Below are 24,476 nucleotides of genomic sequence, written 5' to 3' on the forward strand. Positions count from 1 at the left end.
CAGGTAAACTATTTGCAGCTTTGCGTGTTGCAGTCGAATCTAACACGTGTAGAGCCGTTAACATTTATGCCGCCTTTCAGCAATTTTGCGTTTTGTTCGACACCACCGCGGGAAAAGTGTGGAAAATGGGAAATGGGAAATGGAAAATGGAAAACGCAGTTCCTTGGCCTTCCTTCGCGTCCGCTTTGTGCGCTCCGTTTGCCATGCAAAAATAATAAAATGTTTGCAATTTGTTCGCGTCGACGTCGTTTGTAATTAAGCGCGCTGCAACAACACAGTTAACAAATGACCAGGAATGTGCCCTTATCCGCGTTTTTCGCGCTGCCCAGTAATTGACCCGATTTAATTGATAATGGCTGCTCTGTGAACGTATTGTCAATGGCACAAGCGACAGGAAAATGGCAGTAAAATCAGAATATCAGGGTATCAGTTGACCATCAGCAGTAAGCCATTGCGATTTAATGTCCTGACAATGATAAGTATATTTTTACAGATATTTATAATTCAGTTAACCAAATAAAACCCCTCTTCATTCAAAGTAAATCATTAATAAATGGAATTTCCGTTCAATTGAATATTATTGGCCCAATTACATGCATCCGATACATTTAGTTAGCCCAAGTGAAACATCCCTGCCTGAAACCTAATATACTCGACGTTTGTCGTCCATCTACTACCTTATCCACACAAACTCCGGTTGCAATCCAAACAGAGTCGGCCATGATCCTATAAGTCCTGTTTCGTTTGCTCCTATTGATAATAATTTGATGTTAATTACAATCTTCACCAGGCACACCCAGAGCAACGAGTCCTGTTTCATGTTTGAGTTCCGGGGGCCATGTGCCTTTGTTACCGGTAAGAAGTGGAGGGTGGTTAATGTGGACCCAAGGCAGTGCCACTCCCTGGAGTTCCTTCATCCTTCCTGTTTTGACATACCCAACATGAGATTAGCCAGCCGCAAAAGTCATAAATGCAGATGTTTACATTTCTTTTCTCCCCTTCCACCTCCTTGTCTTCACTTGCTTCCTTTGGGGCATTTTCTTTGTCTTTGTTTTGTGCCGGTGCAGCAGAAGATGGGGCAGGTGGCTGGAATGTGGGTGGTTGTGTTTTGGGGGTGGTGTTGTGTTTTCGGGAGGCAGTCGAGGAGATAGACCAAGACCCAAGAACTTTTGCCCCTGTCCTTGGGGCAATTTGTCGCGTTCGCACGACTTTTACGCAGATGAAGCAGCCACTTTATGGGCGCCGAGAGGGGTGTGAGTACACAGTAAACAGCGTGGACCTATTATCCTGAGATCATGACGAGCTATTTCCACTTTAAACTATTCTTAAAGTATAATGAAATGCACGGATTTTAAAAGATATTGCTCTTGTGTTATAAATAGCAATACTTTATTTTTGAGATAATACTTTGATATACAGAAAGTGTATCTCTTCTTTTTTCTAAGTGCATGTGTGTTTGTCCCTGGCATTTCCTTTGTGTATTCCTGCGTAAAATTAAAATGTTTTGCTCTGGCAGCAGAAAAAATAGCTCGGCTGCTCCTTGCTTTTTCCCGTCCCCCATTCGTGTTGTTAATGCAAATTAAAAACTTCACTTAACTGCATTTATTTGGTTAGCACAGTTCCCTCTGTCTATCATACTTTCTTGGCCACTTTTAAATTCTTCAGGTTGGTTCTGCCAGAACCAACTCATTCCACATTTACTGACTCATTCTCTTGGAATGTCTTCTGTTCCCCCTCTAAGGGCGCAAACTCCAGTTCCGCCCCCAAGAAACAAGAGGGCGAGTAATACGAAAAAATATGCTAAATGGCACTTGGCACCCCACAGCACCCGCTCATTTTCCCGCTTTTCTGCCCACACGCTTTTCCCCTCGAATTCCAGGCTCACACATTGCCTTTGGCATGCTCAAGTAGGCCACTCCGACTAATTTATATGGGCAAGCAGCTTTTTCTTTCCACTTCTGCTTCATTTATCTCGGTCCGAATGGAGAAACCCCTTCTCCATGGTCCACACCAACCCCACTTTTATTTTTGATGGCCGAACGAACGAACGGTCATTGCTGAAGAGCTGAACAAAGAAATACAGTCGCAATTTTCATCTTTGTAACATTTTCTTGCTGCTTATATATTTATTTAAGCTTCCATTGAGTTGGGCTTTCTGCCTTTTTTGCCATTTTGCATAAATGAAAATGTTGCATTTTCCTCGCCGCATCATTTACTCCCGTTCATTTCCCATTTTTCTCTCCATTCAAAATCAAACACAATGAAAACTCGCTTTCTTTCGCCTGCATCTTGGCAGTTGGTTTTTGTTACCGAAAGCGTGACAAATGTGAGCACACTGAGAATTTAAATTGGCCGCCATTCTACTAACTAGGGAAGAAAAAATTAAGCATTAAATTGCTTCAACGCAATAAAGCAAATTCCTTTTTAAACAAGACTTTGCAGATTTCAAGAGGTTAAAAGACGCAAAATATCTTTTTTCCAAACTTAAAGTAAACTTTTGCTGGCAGCAGCATCTCTCCTCAAGCATCCAAAATTTCTATTCACATTTCTGCAACATCGTGACTCACTTCTTATATATATATCTATATGTATTTTCAGTCAGAGTTTCCAACAAACATGGACAAAGGAAAAAAGGAGAAGAATTTATTTTCTGCATTGGCTTGCAAAAGTTTTTGGCTTAGCCGTGTGGTGGAGGATGGAGAACGGGGGTCGGGGTGGTAGGTTGGTTGCACGTGGCATGTTTTGAATTGGATTTACACATGTGTCGAGTTAATACGTGTTGCACCCCTCTGCCCCATCGTGTGATGAAATTTTTTTCAATTTCAACTTTCCAGCACCCAATACGTGAGTGAGCTGAAAATGTGCTGCCGACTTTCTGGGGCAGCCGGAAAATCCGCCAAAAAAGGTTTAACCCAGAACGGGTACAATTAATTTTGATTTATTATAGAGGGTGTCGACCAAACACTATGTTTGTGCAAACTTGGGAAAGCATAGCGCATAAGCTGTTATTAAAATCAATTTTTTTATTCCTAGCATTAGAGCGCAACTAGGTCATAAATGCCCTGGGAAACCCGAAATCACCAAAAAAAAAAAAACGTCCAAATAAACAGCTACCAAACAAAAACAAAGCCACAAGGGAGCTGGGCAAATTTATGACTGCAATTAAATCGCTACCAGTGGGAAAATAAAATTAGAGCAAAACATAATAAACTATATAAATTAGAATGCGAATCGCATAAAATGACGCCAAATAAAAGCGGAGCCCATTGTCTGCATGTAAATTATCGCATCGAGTGGGCGCGCTCACTGCACCACCCATGCACCCACCACCCATGCACCACCCGAATGGCAAACCACCCATCCAAAACCCGGGGCAGCAACAAATGAGCCACATGCCACCACTTGCAGACGGTCTAAGCCCAATATCGCGTTGAAATGTTACCAATTCTGAGAGCGCTTAAATTGCGTTACACGTCGAGGGGTTGATGGGTTACCAACCACCCCCTTCGAGTTGGATTCCCTGTCGCTTGCATTCCCGTAGAGCACTTGGCCCCCGGCGGAGTCCGGGTCGTAAAACTGCCGGGGAATTTATCGCATTCGAATGGATTTTTCGGAGGGTAAATTTCCGGCGGGGGTGTTTGGGCCCTGCTGTTGTGCAATCGTAGTCAGCGGTTTGTTGTTGTTCCTGTGCACATTGCATGAGTGAGTTGGGCAGACTCACAAAAAAAACGTATTCAAAGCGAAAACTTTTGCCGCTTAAGAAAATCGATGAATCCCCCGAACAACATCAATGGGTTCCAAAACCCACCCTTCGGGGTTTCCGCACAGGTGGGTCGAAAACCCAGGGCACGCCATATTAAGCGGCATTTTGTTTTGACATTTCCTACGCGTTGCCTACTTTGCCGCAAAAAACCAAAACAAGAAGAAAAACGTTGTTCCTTTTTTCTTCGGAATGGGCAAAGGTTAAAGGGAAACTGGAACTGCGCACATGGCAAAAATGAAAAGCCGAACAAAAGGCATGCGAAAAAAATCAAGAAAGTAAGAACATGAAAGCCACTTTCATCAAATGTTGTACAAGTAGTACACGAAAGGCGGAGCGGAAAATTTACCCTTTTAACAAGCGAAAGAGTTTACAAGATAGCAAAGTAATCCTTTGTACTAAGAATTACACAAAATGTTCTTAACAATGTTTGGCTTTCACTTTCCCGACATTTCTGCAATTCATTAAGTACTAAGAATTTGAAAATGAAATTATATGGCTCAAGTCGAATTACTTATAAAATTATTTACTATATCGATAACAACGAATTGTAAAGGGCATTTATATATATTATAAAAAATAGTCAAACAGAAAAGGCATTTTCTAAACTACTTGTTTACTGTTGCTCACAATTTATTTCTTTATTTTATTGTGACTAGTATTCCGCATAGAACACCCATATGTTCACCCTTCAAAATGAAATCTTTCATATACTTCTGCTAAGTACACTTTACAACATCGCCATTCCCCTGCCGTTTATTTATTTAGTTTGTTGTTAATATTGCTAGCCCTCGGCGAAACAGTAACCCATTTATTTCTATCCGTTTTATATCCCTTTCCCAGAGCCATTTTCCCAGAGCCACAATCGCTGCTCCTGACAATCATTTCCTTTCAATTTCAGCGGCTAAAATTGGTTTTTTAATTAAGCCATAGCCAAGAACAACGATTTTTTCCAACTCCCTCGCTGCTCTCAGTAGTTATACACCCACAGAAAACAGCAGAGCAACAGCAACAACCAAGTTACACAAGCTAGCCGAGTGACCAACTGGCGGCTATGAGCTGCTCATGTGAGTGGTAAACAAACAGAAGGGAGAACAAAGTGGGAAAAAAAAAGGAAAATTACGCCGTGGGCTGAAAATGAAAAAGGCCGGAGAGGAGAAAACTAGGGAGTCCGTGGCTCATAATGATTGCATTGCAATTGAAATCAACTTTGGCATGTTCGCCTGACGGTCGTTCAATGGGCACAGAAGCCGCAGCTCAACGGGGCGTGTGCGCAATATTGATTCATAAACACATTTCGGCACGTTAGGCCTATACAAACATTCATAGACATATACTCGTTTATTCCTACATGTACATACGAGTATATGGAAAACAGCATGATGTGACTTGGCCAGGATTTAATTGATTTTGTATTGTGTGGGAAATTGCAAAATCTGTTACAAGCATTTTCACTAAAGCCATCAGTAAGCCATTGAATAAATTATCCACACTCTATTCTGTACGTTTCTGCATGTTTTACCAATAAATCGAAGCAATTTCCAGCCTGCAAAGGGGGAGTAACCGCACAAAAACAATTGCAAATGTTGGGATTTATATGACAAGTTCAATTATTTGCCAGAGTGCCAAAGGCCACAGGCATATGGAAACAACATCAACAGCCTAGCAACAGACTGCTATCGTCAATCAGGAAATTTAAGCCGAAAGTATTTTGCTCAAGGATCAAACCGCAGCAAAGTGAACAGACGAGACAAAACAAGCTAAAGGCCAAAACCACAGGGCAATGAAGGATCAGCCAGCCAAGTGACAGGACAAACTGGAGCTGGAGCTAAACCGAACCGACCTGACCCAATCACTCCTCCACTGGTAGAAGCTATTAAAAATTGCACATGCCAGTAAAATTGAGACGGCAGCCAAAGTCGAGACCAGAGGTTTCAATTTCACTTAATAACAAAACCGCAAGGGGGCCAAGTTGAGATGGAGCAGGAAAAGGAGCTGCGAAAGATGAGAAATGGCCAGTGGTCACATTTGAGCGAGCAACAAAGTTGTTGCCAGAGCTGGAAATACAAAGCGGAAAAATGTAACCGCAGCTGGCAGCTGCTTTTCCTGCAAGCCACCTTCCCATAAAACAGCTCCTCGGAATGGTCTTTCACTGAGAACAAATCGTTTCGCAATCGAGAAATAATAATATATAATAATAATACAATATATACTTTAAGAACCATCAAAACGGCTCATAGTTGCATTCTACTCCCAATTCAACGCAATCAAATAAATTTACTAAAACTGGAGAAAAATCGCTTCTTTATACAAAATAAATCTTTGGGGAATACATTTTACCAACCAATTTTATTTTTAAGCAACTTGAAAGCAATTCTTTAAAGATTACGATTGGTATTCATGCATTTTGGTAGTGAGCGTAGACATCTACATTTTTCAGCAGTGTTAAAAAAGAAGAACGTAAGCCAAGTCAGCAAATCAAATGGCATGCAGATGCGGATGCCAAGTGCGTTTGGTTAGCAAAGAGGATTGTCAGAGGCGTAGGGGGAAAACGTAGAGGGGCAAGGGGTTAGTTCAGCTGGCTGCCACAAGAATGCCGATAGTTGTCAGAGATTATGACACGAGAATGCCACAAGCAGGACCCACCGACAGACAAAGACAGCTGCCTGGGGAAGAAGGGGGTTTTCCCTGAAGGAGAGGCTGGGAAACTTTCAAGCAATGAACACATTTGAGCATATTTGCATAAAACTCACTGCAAGGATGCAGCTGCCAAGGGGCGGAGGGGTGGAAATTGGAGGTTTGGCTGGGAAATGCCAGAGCAACTCAAGCACGGACATTAAAAACGGCTCACTCTGACAACACGAAGTCTCTATGCACTCTCTAAAATTCGATTTCCAGATGGAAATCAGCGAGTGAGCGCTAGGAAATTGCCTATCGGAAATGCGGCTTAACTGACGTTTCCTTGTCCTCCACATTTCGAGGCTGCAGTTGAAAAGGTATTCAAAGAAAACATTAGTAACATTATCTGTTCTAAAAATATATAATATTTACCAATTTCAAAATGGATAGCTTTTTAAGTGCTTTTGTACTATCGTGTTTACTTATCAATATAGAAATAACTTTATGTCAATAACAACTGCTTTAGGATGAGAATGTATCTTTATATCTAGCAAGTCTAGGGTATCTCTATCTTCAGAATCGATAATGCCGTTGAACAGGAAATATTTTGCCATAAAACTTGATCAACTTGGGTGAACATGCAGAAAAGAGGGCCACAGGAGCGGGAAAGAAAAAAGGAGCGGGTGGGATGTGACTTGGTACTTATTGGGAATAGTGGAAGTTCATGCCTGAAGAAAACTCATAAAAACTGCTGACAACAACAAACAAAATTACAAAAATGTATTCCCAGAATACTTTAAGCCCTGCGTTAGTGTGTGTGTGAGAGAGTGAGTTTGTCCTTTGGCAGCATCTTTATCTGCGCACCGAAGTCTATAAGGCTCTATAAGCTACGATTATTAAAAATGGGAAATACTTTTCCACCCAGCAAAGGATTTCCGCAAAGCTGTTTTTCTTCTCCCGTTTGATTGCAGTTTATGCATATGAATGAAGTTGTTTGGCTCTCAACGTGGCCCATAACAAAGATAGAAGCGATAGACCAGGATAAGATGAGCAGAAAACGAAGTTAGGCAAAAGACAAAAGTGCAGCAGCAAAGAAAAGCCCCAGACAATTTGCATTGAAATCGAGTAATCGTTCGGTCATGGAAAACCAAAACCCCGATGCAGGTCTCGCAATTTAGTTATACAAAAAGCGTAAGGCTAGCTAGCAGCTTAAGTTTCTGACTTAGTTAGTGGCTGGGAAAATACAACTTTTGCCGGCTCACAACAGGCAAAAAATAAAAGACGCACACAACCGAAGTTGGCTAAATTGTGGATAGAAATGCATTATTCATTTAAGGCGACCTCTGGCCTCTCTTTCTTATCACATTGCTCTGTTTCTTTTGTTTGTGCAGCCCGTCTCTTTTGCTCTTCATAGTCCATACTAACCATTAGTCAAGCGTAAAATGCTAAACTGAAATTTTGTGTTCAACAAATGTTGACAGCTAACGCGGCAAACTCCGCCTCTCAGGAGGACCCCATTCCCGGCCCGATTTTTCCACGCTTTTCCCCACCGATTTCCCCGCTTTTTCCCACCACCTCCATTAGGCGCCGCCCTTGACAGCTGCTGGCAGAGATGGAAGCTCTGCGACAAAGTGACGCAAAGTTTAATTGAAATTCTAAAAGGAATTTGCACAAAACTCGTGCGGATAAGCAGGAGTGAGGAAAACAGCAAAGGACTGACTTCCCGCAACTCGAAATTAGTTTTACATATTATTAGGTATATTGAAAATAAAGCTGAAAGTTTTGTCCCCAGCCAGATGGAAAGAAAACTGAAAAGAAATCATAAAACAAGATTTTAAAAGTGCCTAGAAAAAAAGACTATGAAAACTTTTTAATTACTGTATGTAATTATTTACATTTTCTGTAAGAGTAAATAAAACGCGATGTTTACAATTAATTGTAAAGTTAATGTTTAATTTCACAAAAAAGCTAATTCATTATATGCATCTGTATACAAACGAAGAAAAAACCGGTTGCTTTTTACTTTTGTTGTTAAAAAAGATCGAAGGGAAATTAGGCTCCATACATTTAAGTTTTTTAGTTAGTATTTATTATTTGAAAGAATAACTGATTTGCAAGAGTTGATTTTATAAGTTTTAAAATAAAAAAAAAACAGAATGTATGAAACAGTTCAAGTGTTTGTATTTCCAATTATAGAATATATACTTTTCTTAGCTTAATAGACTCATGATTTTTATGCCCTCTCAACTTGCAGTAAAAAACTCTCCAGGAAGCCAGCTCGAGTTCCCTTTGATTCATCAGCCACTTTTGGGTGCTCGGTTGGTTAAGTTGCAGGTCGAAAGCCACTTGAAGAATGAAGAATGAAATTTCCATTTGGCCTTATGAAAATTAAATGAAGCCAAAGCTCCAAAATTCCAAATTCCGAACCTACAAAAAGTGAATGGTAGGAGGGCAAGGAATGGGGGTCAGTGTTTGAGGGTGAGAAAAGTCAAGTGCCACAAACATTTAGGTTTCAGGGAGTTAAGTGGGCGTGCTTCTCATATGGCGCAAGCTGTTCATAATTTGTTTCCCCGGGAAAACTCCCAGTAAACAGAAGGAACATTTTTCAATTTTTTCCTTTCGCTCTTGTTTATTTGCCGTTGGGCTTGACTCTTCTGTCTTTCTCTTTTTGTCCTGCCTCTGCAGTGTTTTTTGAAGTTTATTACATCTAACTTCCTTTGGTCGCAAGTTAAAGATTTCCCAATTGAAGCAGACAAATTTAATGTCGAGATAAGAAAATGTATAAGTGACACACACGCACACTGGTGAAATGCGAGCTACCAGCTACCAAAAAGTGGATAAAAAGCCGGCTAAGAAAAGTTGGGGAGGCACATCTCCTGGTAACATGAAACTTTCTTCTTTTTTGAGGGGGAGTCGGGGCTTAGAATCACAGCTGGCAGTTGAATATAACACTTATCGCCCAAAAATGGGGCTGGAAAAAGAGGAGATGGCCTCTATAAAAGTGGGTTTATAGATATGCGATCTTTGCTTTTTATTGGCTTTCATGGGTTGCGAAGAGGTAGAAAGCTCGCCTGTCGTTTGTAGTTTTCCTACTCAACTTAATCCTTTCTTATTGAAAACCGAAAACGAGCAAAAAGGAGTGCCCTGGCCCACCCAGAAGATAAATCTTTATGTGTCTGAATGGCTGGTTGGTTGGCACGTGCGGCTTGAAAGGCAGTTTACAGCAGCTTGTGGGCCAGGAAAATGCCTGGCAACGCTTTAGACCAATTCGCAGTTGAGCAAATTTATGACTTGATTACAATACGCATACGCCCCGTCGCCGCTGACAAAGGGAGCGAGTCGGAAAAACGGCGGATGGCCGGGAAATTAAGCGGGAAAAACTTGTGTGTGCCCCGGCTGGTCTAAAGCAAATGGCAAATAATGTAATAATATGACAGAAGAAAAGAAGCCCGATAATGCACACAGCAGAAGAAACAACAATAAAAGCTTGCAAAAAGCGAGCCAGAATAATGGAGGAAACGGGGCGTGGCTGTGTAAATTGTGGTGACAACAATTCAATTTAACGCCCCACTGAGCTCAGTACTCGCTGGATTCTGGCCTTTGTTTTCACTCTACCTTTTTGCTGCCTCCTTTTGTTCAGCACTGCGTTTCTATAAAATTTAATTTATATTTAATTCAATTTATTATATTTTCCTTTGACCACGGGACAGCACACGAGTTTGCTTCAAATATATTTAATTGAAGTTTATAGCAGCTGAAAAGCAAATATCATATATATTTTATAATGTCCAGTCTGGTTAAGTGTCAAGTTTCATATGACAACCGAGCGAGATTGATTGATGGGTTGATTGATGAATGGCTGGCTGGCTTAAAGAAATTAAAAGTGCCAGACGGCATGGCACTTGAGTGGCTGTCAGTATATTTGGCGTGCCGCACGTTTTGCTAACATATGTAAACCGCTTGGAAATCTCAGAAAAAACTTAGAATAAGCACAAAATATAAGCTAATCTAGCTATTCTATAAGAATATTTTCTTTACTTCAAAAAAGAAGCGATGAATATGGCTTGAATTGGGTATAACCTCTTCGAACTTAATCTGCTTAGCTTAGGTGTCGATATTGTGCTGACATAACGAAATGAAAAATTATTTCGGCAGCAAATGAAGAAATTTTTCATTCTATTGAATTACAATTCCATTGCCTTCAATGGCATGTGTTGTCCTGATATCCCTGTGCGCCTCTCTCTGTTGGCACCTATGTATGTATGTGCTCCTTTCAAATGCACACACACAGTGTCAGGCACAAGTATATATACGTTTACCCAAAAAGTGTACAAAAGCACACAAGGACGCACATAGAAGTCAAATCTAATAATCAGCTTGCCACCTAACGAATGTGAAAATGCTGATGGTGAAAACTGGGCAAGGGAGGGTGCGGGGTAATGCGGAGAAAAATTAGGAGGGGGAAAATGCGGTTACTGCTGGCGGTGACATTTGAATTTTTGGCCATTTTAGCGCAAATTTCTTTATTTTTTTGCTCGTGCTATTTGTTTTTCTGCTACCCAACTCATGATTGTTTGGTTTGGTTTGGTTCGGTTTGGTTGGGTTTCTTTCCTTTCTTTCAGCTTTTTGTGCTCTTTTGCCGGAAAATAACGTGACATGCATAAATAATTGACTTTTCACAAAATGCGCCATGGCAGTGGCAAACAAACAAAGCACCAGGAGCAAAAACAACAAGCACGTGGAGGAAGCGGAAATGAAATATGGCGGAATGGTAAAAATGGCGAACTAGTGAATGCCAAAATGGCGGCGGCCATATTGTGTTCGAAGGCGGGAGAGAGAAAGAGAGACAGCGCATCCAAAGTGCCATAAAATATTTATTTGCAACCTAAAAGCAGCTGCCACATGACGAGGGATAACCAGATGAACGAGATATAAGAAAGGACCAAGGAAATGGAGAGTGGCGGAATCGTGAAAATCTATTTAAAAATCAGTCCGCAAGCATCTCCTTGCGGCTTGGTTAAAAGGCCGTGAAAAGCAAATACCCCCGCTGATTGACAATTAATCAACTAAATTGAACTGTTATTGTTAGCATCTATGCCATCCAGATAAACAAAGTATCCGTATGGCATGTACACAGTATGAATTTGTTCAAATGGACAAATCAATTTGCCAAAATGAAAGCCAAACAAACGGCAAACGGAGTGGAAAAGGGAAAATATCAATGGCCTGAAAAGTAAACTCGAAACTAAAAGCATAAATATTTAGACAGAATCTATTTTATACAAATAAACCGAGCAACCAATTGTTGGCTAAACCTTTTACAACATTGTTGAGTGACCACTTGCCACTAGATTTTTGGGGTATGAGCGACTGTTCTGATTTTTAAAGCATGCTGTAAAGGTAGCAGTTTTATTCTACAAATAAGCATTGGAATCAAAAATTACTTAGCGAAACCAGCATAAATTTATTAAAAACAATTCTCTCAGTTCCCCGAATTGAAATGGGCAACCAACGAGTCAGCCCTACATTTCAGTGCACTTTTTCCTGCAATTTGTCGCAAAGTTTTTTTGTCAGCCCCAAAACCACCGACTTTTCTCTGTCCGCTTCTGGTCTTTATGGCCAATTTATAAACTCGGCTTCGCTGCGAAAGTGACCGAACAAATTCTTTTACTTCTTTTGTGCCATAATAATTTATAAGCCATTTTTATGGAACTGTTGCTGTTTTCTGGCACTTCTGGAAAGCCTTACATGGGCCAATGGATAGTGGATAGCACTCTTCGAATGGTCAATTTGTTGGCGACCATTTGGAATTATTAATGGGCGGCTTTGTTCGGTCTTTTCCGAGTTTTCTGGGGTGGATGGAGTTGGGGAGTAAATTCAATTTTGGTTAAAATGTTTTCAATGTAACTGCTTGCCTCGTGTCCTGTAATTGCATATGTGGTTGTGTGGTGACATATGCCAAAAATGTGACTGCAATTAAGGACTGTCAGAAAACGGGACACGAACATTTTCGAGGGACACATTTTTGGGAAACTTGGATTCTTAGTTGTCTGCGTATTGTCCTTTCTGTGTTTGCCCTGTTGTGCTGTGTACTTTATGACTTGTAGTCACTCGAGATCCCCATCACCTCCGCCCACGTAGTCTAGCTTCTGGTTTTTTTTTTGCAGCATTTCAAAAGTTTTTCCAGTGAGATTGCAAGCAAACATTCACAACATTGTTGTAGTTGTTGCAGCGGTGGTTGCTGTTGCTATTTGGGTTTTTAGCATGCGACGCCATTTGTGGCACAGTCTGCCAAAGTCCCCACCATTCCCCCTCTTCTCCTTTGCGCTCTAGGAAACTACGCACGTTGAAAGGAAAAGCAAAAGCAAAAGCAAAGGCGGCAACAGCAGCAACAAGAACCCAAAAACCCAATAGCACTTTTTTACCCACTCTTCAAGTTGAAATGGAACTAAAAGGGATCTAGAATTCTGGGCCCACACCCACACTATCATACTTCCTTCCTCCTTCAATCCTGCGTGTTCGAAAGTCCTTCTGTGTGTGTCCGTGTGTGTGTGTGTGTGTGTGTGTGTGTGAGGAGGCGTCCTTAAGTGTTGAACGCGCATTGTTGCTGTCTCTGTTTCTATTGTTGCTTGCTCGTACCCTATTAATAACAAACAGGGTGTATATAATGCTAAAGATTATTCAGAGTTTCGAGAATACAAAAACAAAGCCCTTTAAAGATAACACCTGGGGACTTATATGCGCACCATTTAATATATAGTCCAAATTCATTAGGTTAAATTCCTATTTCCTAAGAACTGGTAATATATTGGAAAAAAATATATAAATTAGCAAAGTACCTGATAAATTGACCATATCATGACTAAAATAACCACTTTTCTAATTCCTTTAAGTGCACTTTCCAGGGAATTAAGCAGGTCTCAAAGTTTTGACCAACCTTTTACACTTATTTGCTGTACTAGCCAGTGCCTTCCGTTTTCTTTTTTGCCCCAACTTCGAAAGGGAGAGGTGGAAAATGTGCCAACCTTTCCAAGTTTTTCTATGCTTCTTGGGGGTGTGGAAACGAAAAGGAAATTTTTGCCTTCGCTTCACCGCTTTGTTTACGACCAAATCCAAAACAATGGCATTTTTGCACATGAGCGCATTTAAGCCAAGTTCTGCTGCCTGTCGTTGTCGATGTGGTTCGTGTTGTTGTTGCTCTTACACTTAAACTAAACTTTTCAACTGCTATTTTCTGATGCTCCTTTCGTGTGACTAAGAGTCTTCCTGCTCTCGACTTGTGCTGCATATTTAATCCTTTTTCCCGGGCTTTTTGCCCCCTTCTGGCCAGATGTGAATTATTACGGACATCTTTCCGGCTCAAACCGAAGGATATCTGGGCCAGCTATCCAGGCGAACGAGCAGTTTTGCTCCTTTGGAATCGCAATTGCCCGAATCATACGACTCATTGGCTTGCCATTGCTATTTTTTCCCTGCACTTTTTCCCAGTTCATCTTTGTTTGCCGTTCGCATTAGTAATACAAATTGCACGGGAAAAGTTCAACAAACTGCATTTCTTCATAAAATAAAAAACCAAAACCTACACTTGCTGATAAAACTTATTGGAAAAAAACTGGTTGAATTGCAGACTAATTTGTATGGCTTAATTATTGATTAAAATTTATAAGGGTTAAATAAATATTCTCTGATTTAGCGTATGGGTTAAATTTAGTAAAACATTAAATTTGTTTTTAAGATACCCAAAAACCATTCTGCACTCCCTAAAACCGATACAATTTATAGCCTATACTAAATTGCGTGCAAACAAATCAAAATGGACTACCATAAATTTCATTAGCCTGCATATTTCGAAATATTTATACACCGTATAGACTTAATTGAGTTTAAGGCAAATGAAATTTCATTGCAAAATGCAATTTATGGAAAAATGGAAAATGCATTGCAAATAAAGCAAGAGCACATTTTCCGCAATAAAAATCAACTCACCATCGATATTAATTGGCGGAACCGTAACGCACTTTTGCCTCAAAGTAGGTTCGGATTGGTTGGCTTCAATTTGTTATAGTCGATGCTGCGAAAAAAGAAGGAAAACAACCAAAATGGAAATATAAATAAATTGATTTATGACGGCTACGGAAAAGCGATGAATCAAATGCACGGTTAAGCAATAAAGTCAACAGTCCTTTCCCTTTAAAAATTGCCTGGCTGAGGGCCTATCACAGATAAAGATTAATTTACAGATAATACCCAATTTTACTTTTAAAATCTAAACAATTTTCCTTTTAAAATACGTAGCAGAACTCCTACATACTACATTTAATCTTATACTCTCAAATAACAAATTAAATTCCGCCCCAGCCGATAAAATCTATAGTTTACGACCATCAATAGCTTACTTTTGCGTGTTTATTGACTTTATCGAGTGTCAAAAATAGCATCATAATCAGCAGAGCCAATAAAAATACAAACAGAGAGTAGGAAAATAATACAAATAAAATCTCCAGCTATTTCGTAGATGGAGACCAAATAAGAAAGGAGGAAACAATAACGGGCGCTAAATCAAAAAATAGCAAAAACGTCTGAAAACATTATGAAATCAACAAAGCTCAGCCACAGCAGGCTCCCCAAGATGAAAAGGGAAAACTTTGGTGGAGGAACATTTTTCCAAGTATACTTATGTCATATTATTGACGATGATGGCAAATGAACCACGAATATTGAGGGGGCATGGAAAAAAGAGGAGTGGGTTGGGGTTTGTCAGTCAGCAATTTCATCAGCTTAAACTGATGACAGTTGAAAAATGTGCTTTCACTTGACTCCGTTTTTTTGCATTTTTTCTTGGCTGTTTTTGTATATTTAAAAATACATAAAATGGCGGTGACATTTGACGGAGGCAAAAACTCGAGAACAGAAAGCACACGATGAAAAACTTGCAGAAAAGTTGTTTACTCCCCAAAATGCTTTTTGATGAAACTCAATAGTCTTAATAAAATTTGAAGTATATAGAGGCATTTGGTATAACTTTAGGAGTATACAAACGCCTAATTTATCATGTTAATTATTTTAAATATTAAAAGTAGAATTCATGCTTTGCCCACAAAAACTTTTGAATCAGCATATTGTTTACTCGCAAAGTACGCTCAACTTTTACATTTATGCATATATACAATCCTACATTTTTCTTTCCTGTGTAGACCGTGTCAATTCCTCAATTTGTAGTTAGCTGAGGAGAAAGCCTGTCGAGCGGAGGCAGCTGGTTCTCAACTCGCAAAGTGTGGCGCCTCAACCATATGCAAGTGTGGTGCGCGGCCTTTGAGCAGTGCTTTTTTGTGGAAGCGGCCTGCCGAAAATCAAACAGTGAATCGAAACCATTGCCGCAGGTGTCCTTGTGACATTCAAGCCGCAAAGTGTCGGGCATTTCAAACGACAAATCGGCCGCACACATTGTCAAATATGCCACCTCAGAGGCTTGACACACCGGAACCGCCAGCTGAAGCACCCACATCCTCACCCAGCCTATCCTGCACCCATACACATACAATACCACACCACAAGTGGGAAAGTTCTCCAGCCCGGAAACTTTCCACACGCCAGAACAATTTGTTTCGCTTCGAAGGCAAATCCTTCGACTGGTGTTGTCCTCTGCATAACAAATATTGCCTGTAATTTAATTAATCTCCCACGAAAGTATTAAAGTTTGACCCGAAGCGAATGCTGGTGGTGGGGATTACCACAGTAAACTTTTGCAGCTGAAAAACTATACTTGGTTTTCACAATAAAGTCAGACGCAGTGGATATTAAAGATTAAAGTCACCGAAGAACGACTGATTTAAATATTTTTAAAATATACCCAAGCTAATGTTAGTACTGAAGAATTCGCGATTTGTGTTTACCACTTACATACAAGACCAAATTTTAAATGAGAAGAAATTTAAACATTAATCTATAATTTTCCTTAGGGAGTCTTTACTGTCCCGGCATGAGTTTTGGATATCAATTAAATGCAAAACACAAACATGAAGCGATGGGCAGCGTGAGAGGGCCCAAAATCTATTAGGACACCATCCAAAAAGTTTGGCCAATTCAGGCACGCACTTTGATTAATTTTAAGACAATAATCATAAAGGAGGTTCGGTCTATCCCATCGCCCTGTCACTCTCTAGCTCTCCTCGGCCATCTCTGTCGCACTCATCTTAATGTGTTTACGTGCCTGCGAGAATCTCTATAGCATACTTCTCCGGGTTCTCGTTCATAGAGAACCCAGGCACGTCCTTTTTCGCCATGTCCCTGTCTCTTTCTATCTTGCTGCGGAGAACGTAGTTCTCTCTTTTCCGGGTTAGTTAATTTCGACGCCTCGCGGGCAGGAACTTTAAGTCGATGGAAAACTTAATCAAACTTCCTTACGGCAACCGTAGTTCGAGCTCCTTGTCCTGCAGCTGCAAAAGTTTCTCTCTCGGTTCAGTTTGCTTTTGGCCGAAAAGAGTTTTCGGCACGCCACACTACGGCCAATGGCTTCGTTAACTCGTTGGAGGATTCCCCGCCCCCCTGTCCCGCCATTCCCCGCTTTCACCTGGCCAAACGGCTTGCGTGTTCGGATGTTATTTATAAAATGCTAAGCGCGCTGCTCGCATCCTCGTTTTGGCCTCGACTGCAGCTAACCGGAAGCCTTCAACTTGACCAAGGAAAAAATATTCAGTACTTCAAGACATGCCACTGAAAAAAATACCGAGCGTGTTCTTCAAATGTGTATATTCTGAACAAATCAGGCTATAAAATTGGATAAAGCATAAAGCTTATGTTTAGATGGCTTTATTAAAAAGCTATAAAGTAATCTTTACAACTATAAAAGCCTTGATTTAAATCACAGATTTAATTATTAATTAATGTATATACAATTTCGCTCAGTGATTTTATAGCTTTTCCAGCTCTTTTCAATGGGTTTTGCCTTTGTGGCGTTTAACTTTTAATTGGGTTTCAGTTTTGGTTTAGTTAATGGCAAAATGTTGTTGTTGTTGGACTGTGCAAAATATTAGCGCATAATTTCCACAATTACTTCCATTGACTGACCACTGACCCATCCTTCAGCCCTTAATCATTTGCATATTTCATTAGAGTTTCACCGTTTCATTTTGTGTTCCTTTGATGAGTTGGATCAGGTTGAAGGAGTGTGCTTATTTAAGGAAAAGTGGTTTAAAACTTGCATAACTTTATTATACGTTATTAGGAAATCCTGATATATATAAGATTCTTTTGGTTTCCTTGCGCACATTCGAGGTCATTCGATCACCTCCGCGCTACCGCAAATTCCAAAGAATAATTTCCATATTAGGTTCATTGAATCGGATTAAAAGGAAACCGAAAGAGGGGGAAAACTTCTAGGAAGCGATCAAAAAAATCGATGAAATTCCTCACCCAGCTTAACCAAAAATTTCTCGACAAGCGAAATGCCAAACGCCTTCCTGGAGTCATGCCCCAAAAAATTGGGAATCTAACCCCTGGCAAATTCCCACCCACACCATCCATGTAAGCACATTCAGCGCCATCAACAATTTATCACAGCAAACTGAACGAAATCTCATTTGCAAAAGAAGTTAGGGGGTCGGGGAAAAAGTTTACCAATGTTCAGAGCTTGTCAAACTGTTCAACACGGGCCACGGAAAAGTAAGGAGGGAAAACCCCAAACGCAAAAAAAGAAAATAAAACATGACCAGACGGAAGCTGCGACAAAGCAAATTTATGTATTCGGACAAAAAAATGAAAATGAACGGGAAAAGCGAAAGGAAATGCGTGCAAAAGGGTTCTGTTCTGCGCGTCTGCGGAGTCTGGAAAGTTGAGGGAAATAAATAAGGAAATAATGTTTAACTTTCGCCGGGGCAAGAAGCAATCAAATGCTACAAGCTGTGCCATGGGAGATTTTCACCAGCTCCCCCGACTCATTTATCAAAATCAGGCAGAGAAATAAAGAAATATGAGACTCGAGTCGGGCAATTTACAATGCTGATCCCAATATGATTGCCGAGCGGAACACCAACTAGAAAGAGTGCGACATGAAAGTCCTTCGCCTCTATGTCCTTTGTCCTGTGGCATTAAAAATGAAAAATTTCCCATCAGCAGTCAAAAGTAAAAAAAAAACAAAGGAAAAGTCAACAAGCAACTGAGTGGTTGCAGCAGCCACTTGCTTGCTTCTAAAGGAATGTGTCACCTTGCACCACCATCCTGCGCCACATCCCTGCACCACCAATGAATCCACCTCCCTGCTTTTTGGCCACTGGCAAAATTGTTGCAGGAAATTTACGCAAACATTTGGCCCTGGCAATCTGCAGACTTTATGGGTGGTTCCCGTGCGACTCAACTTTTTCTTTTGGCCAGGGTATGAGTATGGGTGTGTGAACCGAGTCTTTGTCTCAGTCTGGTTAATGGCGCAAAAGGACTTTAAACTTTTTTATTGTCAAGCTGCAAAACTTTTGTCGCCGCTTGAGTGTTGGTGCCTTGTGTGAGTTCTACATTTTATTGGAGAATTATACAAAGGAAAGATTGAAATCTATGACAAAATATGGGCATTCTAGATAAAGTTTGAGTGTGCGAACAAATGGTTATGATTTACCTTTGAGTATTGAACAAAAGTTAATTCAAAGAATTTATTGACATTTAAAACTACAGCAAAATTACCGTTCTTAAGTCTGGGCCACTTAGCAACTAATTAGTTTGCACTAGCGTTTTTACAATCCATCCTGCAACAAAGACTCGCGCGAAACCTTGGTGGCATGTCTCCTCGTTTCGAGCGCATTGCAAATGATAAATTTATCCTTCGTTTTTGTGGGAGTGCGTTTCTTTGTTGTCTGGCACGTGGCATTAAGTTCTTGAAAGCACAGATTGGGGATTCTGGTAAGGAATAGCATATATAAGGAATAGAATATATATACAGATAGTGTGGCATGTAAATAAGTTGCAAGATTTTGCCGTCAAAGCTAACGAACTGATCCTTCGTCACTTATAATTTATGGCCATTTGGATGACGGCATCAAGGAGTCAGTTAACTTTGAGTGAACCCGATTCGCTGGGAAATCTCTCACAAGCAATTTGCCAAAGGAGATTTCTCCATCCGTCATTACTATCCACACCTGGCATTTGTGCGGTGGGTGCTAAAACAAATGAAACGGTTTCCATTGCCCACTTCATTAGCATTTCGTGCTGTCACGTGCCGAAAAATGTCTGCCTCTGTTTGCCGTCCCACATGGCACTTCCGCTTCCGGCCATTAGGGCAGGATTGTAAATCAAATTGCTGGCAACCCTTTTCTCGGGTCAAGACATTCTATTAGTTGGCTATTTTCACGCCCCGAACGGGTGCTGAACAAATGAACCTTTAAACTAAGCCCACTAAGGTTATCCCCCTCACATCGGCACCTTCAAACACACTCGCACCTTTCACACACAGCTGTTACGCAGGACACACCTCCCTCACAAAAAAAATATCTTGCCTCACCAGCACTGCCGTGAACTCTGGAATGTCCTGTGACTAGGCAAACGCATTCAAACATCAATAAATTAAAGGTACAAATGTAATTTCGTTTCCTGACAACGAGGGGTAGAAAATCCGTAAAAACGTAGTAGGAAATAATGGCAATTCGGCAAGGACGAAGCTTGGAATGCCCTACAAAATGGACTTGCGCAAGCTAATTTATAATTTATTTTCTTTATAAATATTTTCATTTTTAGATATATAAAACTAACATAGCACTAAAATTACTTCTTCAATAAATAAAAGCATTATTTAATGCATTTATTTATTATTAATGCATTTTATTTAATGCATTTATTTAACAATCCACATCTTATATTTTCATTTATTTTATGCATTTATTTAACAATCCCACCTCTTATATTTCTTTCAAGTGGCTTTCTTCTTAATCATTTTAAAAACTTTAACGAAATATTTTATACTTGTCAGTATCACCCATCTCCCCTAAAATTCGTGTTGCCAGTGGAGAAGAGCATCGGAAAATTAGGAAATAAAAAGCAGAAAAGCAGGAAAATAAATAAATATATATTTCCTCCCCGCTTTCGACAGGACATAGATTAGGGTGCTGCCATGACGATGGCTGGAAATGAGACTCCCCCGACCGGGTCACGTCCTAATGTCCATGTCCTACTCCCCCTGTCGATAACCCCGGAATAGGTTGCTCCACCCACACCACCTAATGTCAGTTTCAGCCTGGGGCAATATTTTAGCCATTTTATGACACGCATTGCTCATATGCGTCAACCTCTTACCTTTCTGGGCAAGTAAATTGCAATTTCCAGTCGGCAGTTACAATGCGGCAGAGCACTTTCAATCTGGTATTTTGTTGTTGGTTTACACCTCATCGTCATCTGCCCATCATCATCATCAACGGACTCCTTGTTACAAAAAGGGCTGGACATCGACACATTAGGGGAGTATGAAATCCCCACAGGTGGATGAAAAACCGGGGGATAAACGGAGGACCCCTCGAAAAACTGTGCAGCTGCAAAAGGAGTGTGAAGTAATGCGAATCGAAGCACTCGCATGACAACTCGCAGACCAGACCCCTTCACAATCCACTGTTTTTGTGCCCTATCCATTGCCTCGCCGAATGGCAAAGCTCCCTTCAGACGAGTGAAATTAATGGGTCGGAAAGTGTTGAGATTAATCATGGCCGTCGCCCTGGTCGCGGAAGTAGCTGCGTCCCCATTTATGTATATCCTGCAACCTCAGTCCTTTTGCTCCTGCCCGCTGCATTTGCTCATTAAGATGTGACGCAATCTGGGCAACTTTATCATGCGGCCGAAAACCTTAAAGCCCCCACCGAATGGAGCTGCTCCTGCCAGTAAATGGAAATTCAGGACGTGAAAATGTAGGTGGGGCAGAGCATTCAGCAGCATTTTTATGCAGGAGGAGGACAGGTGTACGTATAGGGGAGCCTCGGCACCTGGTAAATGAGACTTAAAGCCTAAAAACTAGCACTGAAAGGCTGGGAAGTGGTAACGAATTGTAAGTGCCCTGTATCTTAGCGGAACAGCATAGCATAATTTATTGTTAGAGAGTTATAACATACCACGCCTTAAATGGAATTTAATGATATAAAAATTTCAATCTACTTATCTCTAATTATACTTTCAGACAGCACTCCAACCTATTACAGGGAATTCGGGAAGCCAAATATAAAATGCAGAAAAGAAAACGAGAAAACTAGAACTAGTTTAGGGGAATACGAGTAGTAAGTAATGGAGACAGATAAACAGACCAACAGACTCGGCATAGAAACATAAATTAAGCAGAAATCTAAGGCAATGAGGGCAGGACTTCAAGGGAGGAATTCAAGGAGCCGCAGGATCTGGACTAGCACAAATTTGAAAAACTTATGTGCGGGTAGTGGGACGAAAAAAGCAGGCGGACAGAATCACAAAAATGTTTTAGGCAACTTCCGACACGGCCACTCGGGCAATTTGAACTAGAGAACTCAGGAGAGAAGTCAGAGGAGAAAAGGAGAATGGGAGAATCTGGAGGTTCCCACCCATAAGGTGGCAAAGTAAGCAGAGATAAAGCCAGTGGCCCCCGACTTCATCATTAAACATAGTCACAAAGTACTGGGAGTGGGCCTAAAAAGTAAATATCACACCGCTTCAAATGCGGTGAGGTGTTGTGTGGGAGGCACCACAAAAGTTCACTAACTGGCACACAAAGATAGCATAGGCACACTTCACACTAATACAAATGCAAACATTCCTTCTAGATAACAACATTTATTGAAATAATGATATCTATGATACCTGGAATGGGGTCAAGTCAATAGGGAAATGCTCCATTGGGAAAATGAGTAAAATCACAAGTGAAAACAGAGCTGCCTAAAAACGGCTGTAAATTGCCAAAGTACTTTGGGTTCTAATAACTTTAATTCTTTAAATATGTTTGTTGGGTAACAAAGAAATTGGCATTATCCACTCAAATGCAAATAAAATGTTAATATTAACAAATGCGTAAATAATATCTGTTCAAACATTCACCTCAACCGTGTATTTTGCATTTCGTTAACATACATTATTGATAAAACCTCTGGAAAAGCGAATATCATATTTTGTTATCATTATTAATTATGACAGCAGCACCAAAATCCGTTTTTTAATAATTTGTAACTCACGTATCGGAAACCCGACATTATCAGACACCAGAAACCCCGAAATTCGGAGTGTATTATGGAGTCACTTTTCAACATTTTCGTTTTACCCATCGGTGGTTCATCTCTTTCGCTTTGCACTCGTTTGTCACTCGAGCGCAGAGTGCGAAATGATAAATTTCCAGCGACAGTACAGGACGCAGGACACTCTTGGAACCCGGACGACCCCAGGATCTCCGGCCACTCATCCGTCTTTTCTCATTTGCACTCGAGGCGATTCAAGTGGCACACTGGGCTCCACTTTGGGCTCCCACATTTTGGAGGGGTTTTTGTGTTTTATAGCCTGGCCACTTGAAGTGATATTTCCTCAATTGATAGGTGCCGGAGGATGAGTCAGTTCCGGAGAAAAGATGCGGTTATCAACAAAGATTTTCCAACTGCTCCGACGTCCCTACCTTGACAGGCATCCCCATTCCTCCACGGACCCAGGACCTCCCCGGCAAAACACGTACTTCTCAGCGTCTGTCAAACATAAATGAAGGAAACAGACAGCAGGAGGAGGAGGAGGAGGAGCCACATCCGTGGGAGGTTGGTTGCAAAATTGGAAATAAAAACCGTCGGCAGTCAGGCGGCTGAGGAAAGGCGGGACTCTACTGCCAGGCACTCTATTTATTGACAAAATGACGGCTTTGCCCGGCACTCACTTAAAAGTCTATTTAAAAAGTTTCGACACTTGTCTAAAGGTTGATAACAATGATGCTCAATACTTTACAGATACGAAAGATCTCAACCCATTTTAACGGACATTTTGCTTTCACCTGTAAATATGGTGCTATGCCTAAGGCATTTAATACTTGTCAGGAAGGGGAAAATAAAATCCATAAATATTTCTAGTAATCCATTTAGAAATGTTAAAACTGTCTTCTATAAAATGTCCTTTTAATGCTTGAATCGTTCAGACCTGTGAGGCTTTAAAATAGCAGATAGCTCAGCAAAAGCCTCCAAAGAATGATTCCCTTGATATTCTCTCGTCTGTTATTGCTATCGATTTTTGGTTTAGTTTGGTTTTGGTTTGTTTCTCTCACCAATTTCGGTGTGTATAGTCGGAAACTAAAGTTTTTCTTTTATCTGGTGCTGGGCCGTTTTCGGGGGGTTCAGACAGACGGGAAATAGAGACAGAACTGTCAAACAATACGACAGAGAGTGGCGTTGGAATAACACTGGCAAATGCAGTTGGGCTTTGGGGAGTGCCGTGGAGAAAGGCGAAAGGGGGTGGTGAAAATGGGCGGTCTTCTGGCCCGGTGGGTGGGGAAAGTCTGCTCTGAAAACACCAACTGCGCGACAGTTCAAGTTGAAGTGCCCCCTCTGTACAGCAGTAGTAATTTTCGTAAATCTGAACGACAACGGCACGACAAACTGCAAAATGCGAGCTGAACTCGGAATAGATGTACTCAGAGATAGCTAAGCCTCTTGCCTCCTTTCTACGTCCTCATCCCCTTTCAGAAGGACCTTCCCCTTGAGGCTCGGCAATTTCAAGTTTAGTTTTCGGTGTTCATTCATTTTAATGAAGGAAATTTTATTTGGTCAAGTGATACTGAAGTGGAATCACTTCATCAAACGTTGATAAGAGCAGAGGGCTTGAATAAGAAAACGAGAAAATGGCAATGCAATATTTAAGGCAGTCACAGGCGTCCTAAACGCAAGTATTTAAGTATTTTACGTTTTACATTTTCACAGAGATTATATGTCATTGGCCTGCATACTTAATTGAAAAGTAGATACTGAAAGAAACAAAGTGAAACAAAGTTTCAAGGGTCATACAAAAGAAATTAATTCAATTGACACCTAGAATAACTGCCTTACAAGGACAGTCACAGAAATTAACACATCTCCAAGGAGTTTAGTTTTTGTTCCAGTGATTCGACGAGGTCGTTTCCAGACAGTAGCAGGTAGTCGAATAATTT

General features: G+C 40.8%; 1 protein-coding gene across 3 annotated transcripts in view; it reads right to left on the minus strand.

The window, feature by feature from the left end:
* Window positions 1-24,476, minus strand: part of LOC122620608 (protein tincar) — a 61,363-nt gene that overhangs the window by 22,472 nt on the left and 14,415 nt on the right. For all 3 annotated transcript variants that reach the window (XM_043798163.1, XM_043798164.1, XM_043798165.1), the window contains exon 3: window positions 14,366-14,450. The gene's annotated coding sequence lies outside the window, so the exon portion shown is untranslated. The remainder of the gene's footprint in view (window positions 1-14,365; window positions 14,451-24,476) is intronic.

The sequence above is a fragment of the Drosophila teissieri genome, chromosome 3R, assembly GCF_016746235.2.
Source record: "Drosophila teissieri strain GT53w chromosome 3R, Prin_Dtei_1.1, whole genome shotgun sequence".
Classification (NCBI taxonomy): Eukaryota; Metazoa; Arthropoda; class Insecta; order Diptera; family Drosophilidae; genus Drosophila; species Drosophila teissieri.